General features: G+C 32.6%; 1 protein-coding gene across 3 annotated transcripts in view; it reads left to right on the forward strand.

Moving 5' to 3' along the window:
* Positions 1 to 8806: 8806 nt before the first annotated feature.
* Positions 8807 to 13065, forward strand: part of LOC148281767 (fibronectin type III domain-containing protein 4) — a 340574-nt gene continuing 336315 nt past the window's right edge. For all 3 annotated transcript variants that reach the window (XM_088226139.1, XM_088226140.1, XM_088226141.1), the window contains exon 1: positions 8807 to 9171. The gene's annotated coding sequence lies outside the window, so the exon portion shown is untranslated. The remainder of the gene's footprint in view (positions 9172 to 13065) is intronic.

A 13065-nucleotide genomic window follows, 5' to 3' on the forward strand; every position in this document is an offset into this window, starting at 1 on the left:
AAAATAATTTTTAAAAAACATATAAAAAAATACGACAGACAAACAAACAAACAAACGCCTGAAAAGCTCAAATAACGCACTTCTCCAAGCCACTGCAGGGTGGATCTATTCACCGTTGTTCGAGCGATGGCGGGATATGCTAAGACCACCATAAGTGCTGCAAATATAAAATTTTGTTTCATGTTCATGTTTAAGTTCACGTTCACGTTCGTGTTTATGTTTATGTTCCATAATTAAAATAAAAAAAACCCCGAATTTTATTTAAATATTAAGTAAGTTTTCTTACATTCTGTTAATAAGTACGAATGTAAGAATAATGTACAAAGCATGTCGTAAAGTTAAAGTTTATTATTTTCTTTGGAATGTTGTGGCACATTCAGTTCAATGCATGTAGATACATAATTATTGCAGAAACTTGTCATGTCATCTTCATGAAATGTTTCAAAGTACAAAACTTGAAGTAAACTTGAAGTTTTTTGTTGATATTTCTTGATAAAACTCCATTGTTAATAAATTTTATAGAAAATAACAAAAAGTATAAAAGTTTTTACTGACCGTCGAGCGCTTCCGCCTTAGCGGGCAATTTTAATAATTGGAAACTTGATGTACAATAAAGGAAAGTTTCCAAAACTTAGAAGTTTAATTACTACTACTATCGCGCTATTTCCACATAGGGGCAGGCAAAGAGGGTGGACCTCCATGCACGTCTATCCTGGCATATACTTTTAGCTTCTTCCACATTTATACACCTTGTCCTACATGCTCTTCGGTTCTGTCTGCTTATGACATGAGAAGGCTTAAGATTTTGGTTTATCTGATCACATCACGTCTTTTATGGTCATCTTCATCTTACGTTACCATTCATTCTCGCTATATATATAAACTGGCAGTGCACAACGGAGTTTAAGTCCCAACACTTGTGTATGGAAGTGAAACATGGAACTGGCAGAGGAAGGATGAAAGCCGAGTGAACGCGGTTCAAATGCGATCTATTAGATGAATGTGTGGGAAATCAATGTATGACAGAGTTGCGAATGATGAAATCAGGCGAGAGTGTATAATTGATGAGATTAAGAAAAGGTCCTGAGATGGTTTGGTCACGTAGAACGAATGGACGTTGAAAGAATGGTAAAACAAGCAATAAACCAAAATCTTAAGTCTGGTCATGTCAAAAGTAGACAGAACCGAAGGGCATGTATGACAAGATGTATGAATGTGGAAGAAGCTAGAAATATACGCCGGAATAGACGTGTATGGCGGTTCATTCTCTCTGTCTACCCCTACGGTGAAATGGCGTAATGGTAGTAGTAGTAGAAGTATAAAAGTTTTTTTTTGTAAACTTTCGGAATTTGTTGAAACATCTGGTGTTAACTTTTTTTATTATTTTATGGAAGTTGGAGAATTTTCTCACTCCTCACAACGAAACGTTACAAGGCATACAAAAAGTTAGTTTTGAATGTTTACAAACAACATTCGTTTTTATGGATCCCAATTAGATTGTTTTCTTGAATTCCTTACAATTTCAACTCATTTATTTCTTTTTACTGGATTTTTGATAATACTAAAATAATATTAATTGACATTCCATAATTTTCGAAAATTGCATTCCTAAAGTTCACATTCACAGTGCACACCTGTTGGTGACAAGAGCAGAGTTTGACATTAGCAAAAAGAATTCTTTATTTGAAAATAAATTCCTCAAAGATTTTTAATTCAAACATAAACAAGTACTTAGGTACCTTCTAAAATTAAATTATCATATAATCATTATTTTTTAATTTGGAATTCAATAATAAACCAGTGTCTAAGTTCCTACTTATCAACGACAAATTACACCTTTTTTTGCCTTTTATTCGAAGAGTTTTACACATTTTCACACAGAATAAGGCCTTGGGGTTTCAAATTCAATATCAAGCTCACGTCGAATCCGGCTGGTGGTTAAAAAACGACTCAATACGCGTTGGCTATGACTTAAGCTAGGGTTTCCTAGGACAGCGGTGCCCGTATTTTAACGGCCGTAGTGAACGGTGATGCAGTGGACAGCCGTCGTAACGTTGACTAGAGAGTGGTTTCCTAGGGAAACGGTGTTAAATGGTGTTGATAACACCGTTTTCCTAGGAAACCACACTCTAGTCCCCGTTACGACGGCTGTCCACTGCATCACCGTTCACTACGGCCGTTAAAATACGGGCACCGCTGTCCTAGGAAACCCTAACTTTAGCGTTTGGGCATGAGTCAAGTGTCATAATTTTAGAGGGCTCAGGATGCGTCTATATGTACTAATAGGTCAATGGTTTTATTTAAGAAAACCAAACCTGTTTCTTTAGTTACGTAAAAGCATTATGAAGCAAAATTTTTAAGTAAACTAAAAAATGTTTTATCTGGAGAGGAAGCGCGGGTTGACTTGTCTTTATAAAAACGTATTCCTGTATTTTAACCCTAGATTATGGCATTATAAATGTTTACCATTGGCGTGTCTCAATAGTTTTGTTTTATTGGTGAATAGTTTATAATGGGAACTAGAACCATCCGAAAACCCATAAAAATGTCCAGTTTTATCTGCGGTCTTCGGGCGCACGGTATACAAATAATATGATAACGGTTATTAAAAAACACAAAACTTACCGATTCCGAATGATTTAGTACGTAGCATTTTTAATTTATTGCCAAAAGAACTTAAATTTAACACACGAGGTAAAAGAGCAAAATAAGAGAGTGGCTACTCGATCAAAAGTTTGTATATGAATCGTTATTAAACTACCTTATGTGCACATATTTTTTTTATATATTTTTTTATAAATTATCTTTCTTGCATTTGAAAAAAAATTTCCTTAAAACTGATCTTTCCGGCTGATACTTATTCCTGAACTTAGTTGTTTTATATATTTAGGGAATATTATATAACTTAGTATTAATATAAATCCTCTCCCATTAGCCACAAAAAGTGGCTTGTTGGGATTGTAATTTTTTTTCAATTAAAAAAATAACTAAAATGTTAATAGTGCAAAAAGTTTTTAAAATATAAAAAAAAGACAAGAAAACTTTTTTTGCTTTGTAGAAAAATGTTAAATTCCTATCATAATACAGGTTCTGGTAATCGGACCCCTGCGTCTGTTTGTAGGGTCGCAGTGAGTCATATCTTGCTGGAATGTGGGATTCTATTAAATTCTGCGAATGCCCAGTTGCATTCCACTGGCAATACTGCTGACTAGTCCAACTCGTTAGCGTCCACGTCGTGAACCCTTGGCAATAGGAGCACGCTATTAGCGGTAGGATAACAGCAGGTAACTAAAGAATAAAAGGCGAGTTTTCGACGCCTCCAAACCAGAACCAACCAGCTCAGGGAAGGTAACCCTGACAAAAAAATCCACCAGAAAAGGCCACGGAAAACCACTCTGGGGTGCTATTCTTAACCGCTTTCGCGGCACGAAAAAATATTTTTTCTCGTGTATTTTGTATGTAAATACACGAGAAAATACGGCCGCGAGAGCGTTTGGAATACCAACCCTGGTCATCTTTTCCCAGGAGTCACCAAGGCGAGTGCATCCAATAAGCAGTTGCCGGGGGGACCTAATAAGGCACAGCAGGAAAATAAACTTCATACTCCCATAGCAAAAGTATATCAAATAAACCTCAAAAAATACTAAGTTATTTTGCAGATATTATCGTAAGTACGAACATATTATCGACTGACTCACATTCATTAAATATATGTCGTAAATGTATGTATTTGTATTGATATAAATAAAAATTGTGTTTCGTATACACCCATACTTTGAATTTTTTTTATAATATTACAGTTCTGATCCAGAATAATATTTTAAAAATGGATTCAACCCTTTTAAAGCATGTTGGTATATTGTACAAATTTTCTCAAAGGTATTACAGCCTGATAAAGGAATAAAACCCTCTTAAACTTTTATGAAATCGTCGATTTACCGCAAGACTTTATAACCGTATAATCCACCACTATACAAAATAAACTATTTTTTTCTCTCAGCCATCGTAAAAAGTGGAGATTTTTATGGTTTAATTTAACGAAACTGTTATTTTCACAAAATTTGTAAAAAATATATCTCTCGTCTCGCAGAAATCTCATGAAACCTATCATCATTAATGTTTTCTCTTTTAAATCCAAATTTGATCGATAAATAATATAAATATTTACAAAACAGTTATTTTTTTACGTCCCAAAGAATAGATAGTTTATTTTATGTAGTTATGCAAAAAGCAGCCAGCCAGAGAAAAGCAAAACTCAGATTTAAAAAATATTTTATTTTATTTAGAAAGCAAAGTCATACGTAATTAGTATTAAAAACAATGATTTTCTAACATGAAATGATTAATTCAGTTTTCATAAATTATTCAAAAGATATAAATACTAAATGTGACAGTAAATAAATAAATAAATACTTAAGTGAGATAAGAATAGTCGTGTACTTTTGTTTTCGATTGAGGTTATTATTGGTAATAAATTAAAAGCACAGAATGTACACTCAGAGCCATCCATGCTCGCATATATAAAATATACACAAACACATACATTATATGCGGCAGGGGCGAACCGTGTATAGAAGCGATTATGCGCAGCTTACCATTATGTTTGACTGACCATAATAATGTTTTACTGTAACTTTATTTACAGAAAAACAAATAATTAATTATTATATTTACATATTACAACAGCTATGAAGAACATTTAAGAGAAGGTAATATATAAGTCTAGGCATCTACAGGGCTTATGACCTGTCAATGGCTGGTTTAAGTGGCCACTTTACACACTGTGTAACATTCACCATTCTGCCCTATTGGAACATCTATATTCCTTGAATTCTTTCATCAGTTGATGTTTGTGAAGTTAAAGAGCTGAAACTTTTATTTATGCGGGTGAGATTCATCTAATTGAATTATTTCACCTACATACTAGGCAACGCCTGAAAATGTTGTTTTTTCATTTTGTATACTTCTTCATGGACCAGGTAATTTATCAACAATATTTTGAGTTTGTCCAAATTTTTGTAGACAAGGACTGGATTCAACTCCCTGGGGAGCTGTTTATATTAACATATTACAACAGAGATGAAGAACATTTAAGAGAAGGTAATATAGAAGTCTAGGCATCTATAGGGCTTATGACCTGTCAATGGCTGGTTTAAGTGGCCACTTTACACACTGTGTAACATTCACATTAACATTATTGCGTAAAAAAAATACAAAAAATTGTAAAACCATAAATAAATAAACAAACAAAGAGTGAATGATAAAATCAACACAACAGTTGGAATGTTTTTTTTTTCGACAAATAATAGATGATGCATATTTTAGTTTTTTATAATACAAAACATATTTAGTTATGCATTTTATCAGTTTTTATGATTTTAAAAGTCTGACTGACCACACAACTTAAAATGTACTAGTAAAACGCATTCAAAGTATTAATTATAACAGTTAAACGTTTAAAAAAAGGGGCATTGTTATCTATGGAAGAAAACTTTGTATTAATCTAGTTTTGTAGATTAAGAAAGAGGACATTTCTAAATTTGTTTATGACAAAATGAGGGATATCTACTTTTTTGACTTGTCTGTTTTTCCACATCCGCTCCTAAGTGAAGCATGTGAACATCACCAGTTGCCTCCAGGAGACCCTATCGCCAGCCAGCACTCTCGTGTCCTCCCACGTCAATCAGGTGCCCCTTAGATCCGCCGAATAAAGTCGAAAGATCACCATTGGTGGCCTTTTAGGATGGCGAGAGCCCGCAGGTTTAAATAACAGGCAACTTCGGCATAGGTTCTCCGGAGGCATGCGTAGCACGTATCCACGCCAGGTCCACCGCCGCATCCTCAAGCCGCTCGTTATAGGAGGCTGCTGCGTCCGTTCTCAGACTTCATTGTTGGTTGTAAAATCAAACCACCTTATTTTATTTTACTTTTTATTTTATTTTTATTTATTAAGGAAAAATAACAGTTGTAATATAAGAATACAAAATATAAAAAATAGTCCATACATCCAGTTAAAGTTTTTCACAAATATAATGAGAGAACATGTTACACAGTAAAGAGAAAAATAATATATTATATAAGACATGATATATAAATTGTATATCGAGGATTCCAAACAACAGATGCAAACTCAAGATGGCTACAAACGTATGCATTATATAAGATTTTTAGGGATGCGGTTGTTTTGAATGGTTGAGTGGTGCGTATAATAAAGCCCAGATTTCTGTAAGCCTTATTTATAGACGCCTGAATATGGGAATCAAATAAGAGTTTTTCATTCATAATCACACCTAAATCTCTCAGCTTTTTTTTCCGGACAATTACTAATTAGACAATTACCGTTAATTTCATAGTTGAAAATAATTTTATTTATGTTTCTAGTGAACGAAATAACGAAACATTTATCAGTGTGTAAGAATAGCTGGTTATGGTAACAGTAATCCGCTAGTTTATTTAGGTCGTTTTGTAATTCCCAACAATTATTTTCTAACTTTACTTTTAAAAATAATTTAGTATCGTCAGCAAACATGGGGAAATGAGAATGTTTAATAAATTTGCCAATGTCATTTGTGTAAATCAAAAATAATAAAGGTTCTAAGTGGGATCCTTGAGGAACACCATGCTTAATATTCTCCCCAAGCACTTAATCTCAAAACTCAGAAGTTTGGTGTTCCGAGCTTTGGTTTTTTTTCTGCTTACATTAGCGAAATGCCGTTTTTTTCTGACTTACATAAAAGCTAAATATAAAATAAAAAATACTATAAAATTTACGTTTTAACATTCAAATATTATAGCAGCCTCCGTAGTGTGCTAAAACGTTTGACGCGCGCACTGAAGGTTTCGGGTTCAATTCGAGGTGAGAACCCAAAAATTCAACGTGATTTCTCACGCCTGAGTTTTTGTGCTGTAATTCACTTTTCTGGCTTGTTGTGGTGCAAAAAAATATTATACATAATATTAGCGCGATATGTGGAAAATAAAAAATAACTAATCAATAATAGGAACGAACTAAAATTGGCATTTACACAGAAATATTATTTACTCACTCAACAAGAAAAAAATGTAAATTCGGTATTGAAACATTGAACGTGAAGAATATAAAATTAATTATTTTTTGTGGTTCACATGCTACCATATCTTTCAAGCATGGCATGCGCACGCGCCAACCACTATGCCACGAGGCAGGCTTACCTCCACTTGATTTTATTTTTCAGGATTATTTTCTGAGAGTAGCCGTCCGGTCGCAAACACTCGTCTAGGGTTTTTTTTTTGGTTTTGACTCTGAGAATATTCCTTTATTTTAATAATTTAGAATAGATATATTTTTCTATTTCTCATGAAAAACAAAACACATTATTGGATTTATACAATGATTTAAGTGTTTTTCAAATGTTTATTAATTATTGATTTTTATGAGTATAATTTTTGTAGTAAAATAATATTTTTTATTAGTATAATTTTTGTAGTAAAATAATATTTTTTATGCTAAGTACTTGCTTTGGTGTATCAGTGTTATTATTGTACATGTAAGTGAGGGTGAGTATACAGGGTGTGTGAGGGTGTGTGTATATTGAGGGTAAGTATAAGTATGTATGTGACAATGTGTAGTGAATATAAGTGGACTTATTGAATAATGATTATCAAATATTGTATATTTTATAAAATATTTAAAAAAAATCTTAATGAGGAAACATTTCAACCACCTTATCAATCAATGTTAAATTGTCAAGTCAAACGCTTTGGTCTAAATTAAACATTATGTATGTAAAATTTGAATCAGGTTGTGGTTCCGTGGTTAATGTCTCGGACTCACGGATCAAAGGTCCGTGGTTCGAATTCCACTCTACCACAACTTGATTCCCATTTTCTGATAGTCAGTTATTTACAACTCGTTGAAAATGGCCCATAAAATGAAATACTTGGGTAAATCGTAAGAATTTAAATATTTCCTGAATCTTTTTTTTTAAATAAAAAAATAAATAATTACAGTAAATGAAAAAAAAAGTAATGAGAAAAAAAATGCATATATATATATATATAGTCGGCCTCGTGGTGTAATGGTCAGCGCGTTTGCCAACCATGCGAGAGGTCTCGGGTTCGATTCCCGACATTGTTGATATGAAATACTTATATAAAATGGTGTTTTCTCACTAGAAAATTTCTTAGTCCCTGGACTGGTACCTGAAGCATTAGACTGATCATCTTACCTTCATGTTACAAAAAATGGTCAAGATACGCTGCGATTGGTGTACTCATGCAGTGCCCTATGCACTATCAAATGGGGAAACTGAATGATGATATATATTTTTAGATATAAGTGCTTTTTTACACGCATACATGCATGATTACATGTATATATATACATTTGAACGCTGATTATATTACAACATTAATAATGTCTCTGAAAGTTATTTGTTCATTTCATAAATAAGAAATGAATAACATATTTACTATTTTAATATCTATTTATTTATATATTCGCCCAGTGGGCATTTTAAGGGACATATTTATGCATAGAAAATGATTATAAAAGAAAGTAGAAAGACACAAAAGTAAATAGTAGACTTGGTGGGAGTGGAAGCGGGAGAGAGGTGTTTATAATTGAATTTGATTCAGAGATATGTATTATTTTTTAAATAATTGATACTTGTGCCATAAATTAAACGTTTATTTATTTTATTTTATTTTCTGAAAGGCTACGAAAATTCTGTGCAAACTGCGCGCGCTGAATCTTGAAAGAAAATTAGTTAGCATTTCCTCCGGCAGATGTCAATATAGCCCCATTAGAACTTCCAGACTTTTCTTCAGTCCCGAACGACCGTCGATCGAGAGCGGTTGCGTCGCGAATTTTCATTGAAAAACCCTTCAGTTCAGCGCCGAACTAATCAAATATGCATACCAGCTATACATAACCATTGAGCCACGAAATTGGAAGGTTTAAATGCATCAGTTTTTTCTTTAAATACGGACTGAAGACTCAAATTTTAAGTGTTTAGAACATTTTGTTTATATTTTTGTGCTAAGTGAGTTGATGTTATGATTTGATGTGAGCATTGGGTAAATTATTTTCCCAATATTGTGAAATTGTTTACAATTCTAAAGTTTCATGTGCCTGGCTTTGATTAGTGGCCTGGAGTTATCGCTACAAACTTGAGAAGAAACAGGTGATTGGTATGTATAAACACGTTAATACTCAACTTCTCTGAAATAACTAATTAAATTAGAAAAAAAATGTAAACATTAAATCACTTTTACGTTAACGTGTGAAATTTTCGTGCGAGTTGAGTGTGTTATTTTTTAAACTAAACATTTATTAGAAACGTTTGTTGTGTTTAAAACATTTGCACCCAAAGTTTTGTTTTTAATTGGGTATTAATTATAATGAACAAAATGATATATTTAATTTGTTAATGATAAATATGACTAATTGATAATTCGTAAAAGTATAAATTCGTGAAATATACTTTTTTATCTAAAAATGGCCTCAGCTCGATAATAACAATATTTATATTTTGATCTATTGATCTAAGAGTTTATTTTATACGGAACGAAGCTTCTTGTTACTATCCGTGGCCCTTTATAGGTCCTGTCGGAAATATACAGACTGATTTTCCACTAAGAAAAAATAGACTTTTTGTAACTATTTCCGTAAATTCATCACTTCATTCCTGTTTTCAATTTTTTTTGGATCATCTTCATTCTGTACGTAGATGAGAAGGCTTATATAGAGTTTTTTCAAGCAGTATTTCCTCGCTCAGCAACAAGGAATTTGTACTTGGCGTTACCTAATTTGTATGTGGGCACCGTCAAGGAGACTTGTACGTCCTCAGAAACAGTCTGCGGTATGTGGTATGCAAGCTATCGTTCAACTAATCCCCAATATGCAACAATACTATTCTGCAATCCTCCTACCCCACAGTTTGTCAATTTTTCTACATGGCCTTCTGAAAACCTTAAGCTTGTTTTTGATTCTTATTAGTTTTATATTCTTACTTTTTAATTATTTTAGTCAGTTTTTTCATTTTTAATATTGTATTAAATTATATAAACACTGTTTACCTACTTTTAATAAAACCCTTTTACCCGTTGCTTTCGGGATACATTAAATATTGCGTTAAGTAAACAACAGCATTTATCGATACTATTCCTGGCCGATTACCTTTCATTCCCATCCTCCCCTTTACCCATCCTCATGGTACCTACCTAACATCAAGATAGAAGACATTCAAAATTAGAAGATTCGGATTTAGAACAAAAACAAAATATCATTCTTCACTTCACATAAAATTGCATAAAAAGTGCTTGGATTCATCGCGCGTCGTTGAAAACTTTTTTTCATTTTGTAGTGGATTTTATCATCCAGTGCCCGAAATTGAAGAAGATTCACATCACATTAAAGGTAGGTATCCATTCCATGTTCCTATCCTTTCTTCAAATATTTCCCTATCATAAAACTAAATGAAATTTGTTTCTCATTTACAGTCCGCCTTTTCGTTAACATAGATCACGCTTTTAATTTAATGTTTTTATCGATTTTAATTTTAATTCAATCTTTAAACTACTTTCAGTTTTGTTTTTTTCTCTTATAATATTATTGTACTTAAAGTAATTGATTGATAACCTTAGCATGCAATATAATATGGAAACTTCGCTGGTTCATTAGAAATAAGTGTAATTTTGTATAGTCTAAAACAACGTAATTGTACTGCATGTTTCCTGAATAAAATAAAATATATTAGTTTTAAATTCACAAAAAAGAGGCTATAAATAAATAAAAGCTGAAAATGAAACAAGATATTTACATTTGAAGCTTTTGGAGGAGACCGAGAAAACATGAAATTATCAATAACAACAAGATTTTTATTTAAATTAAAATTGTTATAAATATATATAGGTGCTATAGGTCTTTTACATAAACGCCCAAAGGGCTTTTACAAACATGGTACATAGTTAAAATATATAAAGTTAGGATTAAAATATAGCATTTGGTACATTCAAATACGTATTCCTATATATATTTAGTAAGAAAATAAAAATTATATGATATACATATGGCGCGGCGTAGAGAACGCGTTGCTGGCACGTTATTTACATACAAAAAATGCAGCGATGAAAATATCATATGAAATAATACAATAAGGAAAATGAGGGTATTATTTTACATTCTCAGTGCTAGCGCAGGTGACGCTAAGAACAGAAAGCAAAAAACACAATTGTCAGGCCAAAACTGCAAATTTTTAAGACTGAGGCTGGACCAGTGCGGCACTGCTTGAATGTATGCTAAAGCTTCACAAATTTTATCTTAGCTCTGTCTGGAGCATGATGGCTGCTGGTTGCTGGTTGCTAGCCGTCTTCACCTTTAGCTAGTTGTTGATTTAAGATGATTTTTCTGTTACATTATTTGAGCTAAGCTATTGTGATCTATGTTTGGTGATGCAGGGGAAGTCGGTTTGTATGTCGCCAAGTAAATGTTAGTTGTTTTCCTTTCCGGTTTTTTTTCTCCCCCAGAATCCTTGGGACAGACCATTGGGACGGTATAAAATTTTGGACGTCGTGTCAATAGGCAGTGCATGTTACGAGGCACGTCGGAAGACCTTTAAAGAGATAGGACGATGATTTATAGTTGTAAACCAAATAACAAAGAAGGATGTAAGTGTGTGGAAGAGGCCTTTATCCAGTAGTGGAAAGATGTGGGTCAAAAAAGAAAAGATGTTTTGAAATCATTTTCATAAAAAGTTTCACAAAAAGTATGCTGTGATGTGATTGATTTATTAAATGCACTATTTTTTTATACGAATTATCGTAAGTATCGAATAGTCTCGAAGTTTTGAAATTTTGAGACTTGGTTTCCGAGTCTGATCTTTGTCAAAACTCACATTTTTATCGAAACTGGAAGCCCTAATTATGACATACAGAAATTCTATACATACAAATGTGTCCAAAAACAAAAAAGACGCATGATAAAAAATCAAATTATTATTTAATTTACTATTTGATCATTATTAACAACACGCAAACAACGTGTCAGTCTTATCCTTTTTATAACACGTCAACAGTGATGTATAAAATAGATAATCATTAATGTATTAAATAATTAATTACATTTTCATTCAAGTGTCAAATTAAAACACTCTGTACACTCCCAATTTGTGCTTTGACCGTTCAACGGGCATCTAATCATAATGGAATTCCACCAAGAATGGTCAATAAATAACATAAACCATCACTGGTACTTTATTGATTTGCAGCCCGCTGCATGCAGGTAACTGGTAAAGTTAATGAACAATTATTATAGTAATGATTAATGTGAAACAAAAAAAAATTGTTAAGTTTATCTATGTGGAATACGAAAATGTATTTGAAAAGAAATAACAGGGCCTTTATCGTTCTCCTCCTCGATAGAAATGGAAGATTTAAATTGTTCATCACGGATTGATATTTCATTTCAGACAAGGGAAGACCTAATGAAAATAGAATATTTCTTGAAAAATTATTTTATTGTACACGTATGATACACAATTCGTTGGAAATTTCACGACTTTTCACGTCTGGATGTTGGATAAACCGACTTTAAAAAGGCTTTTGATAAGGTAGATCACGATATATTACTTGGCAAATTAAACAAATTTGGTTTCACTCCAAATTATTTATAATATCGTCGACAGTATGTCACCTACAGGAAACACATATCTTATGAATACAACACAAATTCTGGGATTCTCCAAGGATAAAACCAGGGCCTTCTTCTTTTCTTTCTTTTTATAAATGATATTGTTGACTCGATCAAAAACTCAGACTACCTTCTATTTGCTGACGATGTCAAGATTTTCAAACCTATTCAAAAGGCTGAAGACTCATCTTGCCTCAAAAATGATTTGAGTAATTTATGGCATTAGTTTGTAACTAAAAAATTGACTTTTATTTTGCCAAAATTCTGCGTTATCTCATATGCTCGCTCCAAAGAAACATATCTTTTTTCTTACAACACGAATAATGCAGTTTTACCACGCATTTACCAAAAATATTTTTGAACGGAATTTCACGTTTAAGTCCCATATTACGTTA

Source organism: Micrasema longulum, unplaced genomic scaffold, assembly GCF_059751315.1.
Source record: "Micrasema longulum isolate JH-2025_06_02 unplaced genomic scaffold, ASM5975131v1 h1tg000411l, whole genome shotgun sequence".
NCBI lineage: Eukaryota > Metazoa > Arthropoda > Insecta > Trichoptera > Brachycentridae > Micrasema > Micrasema longulum.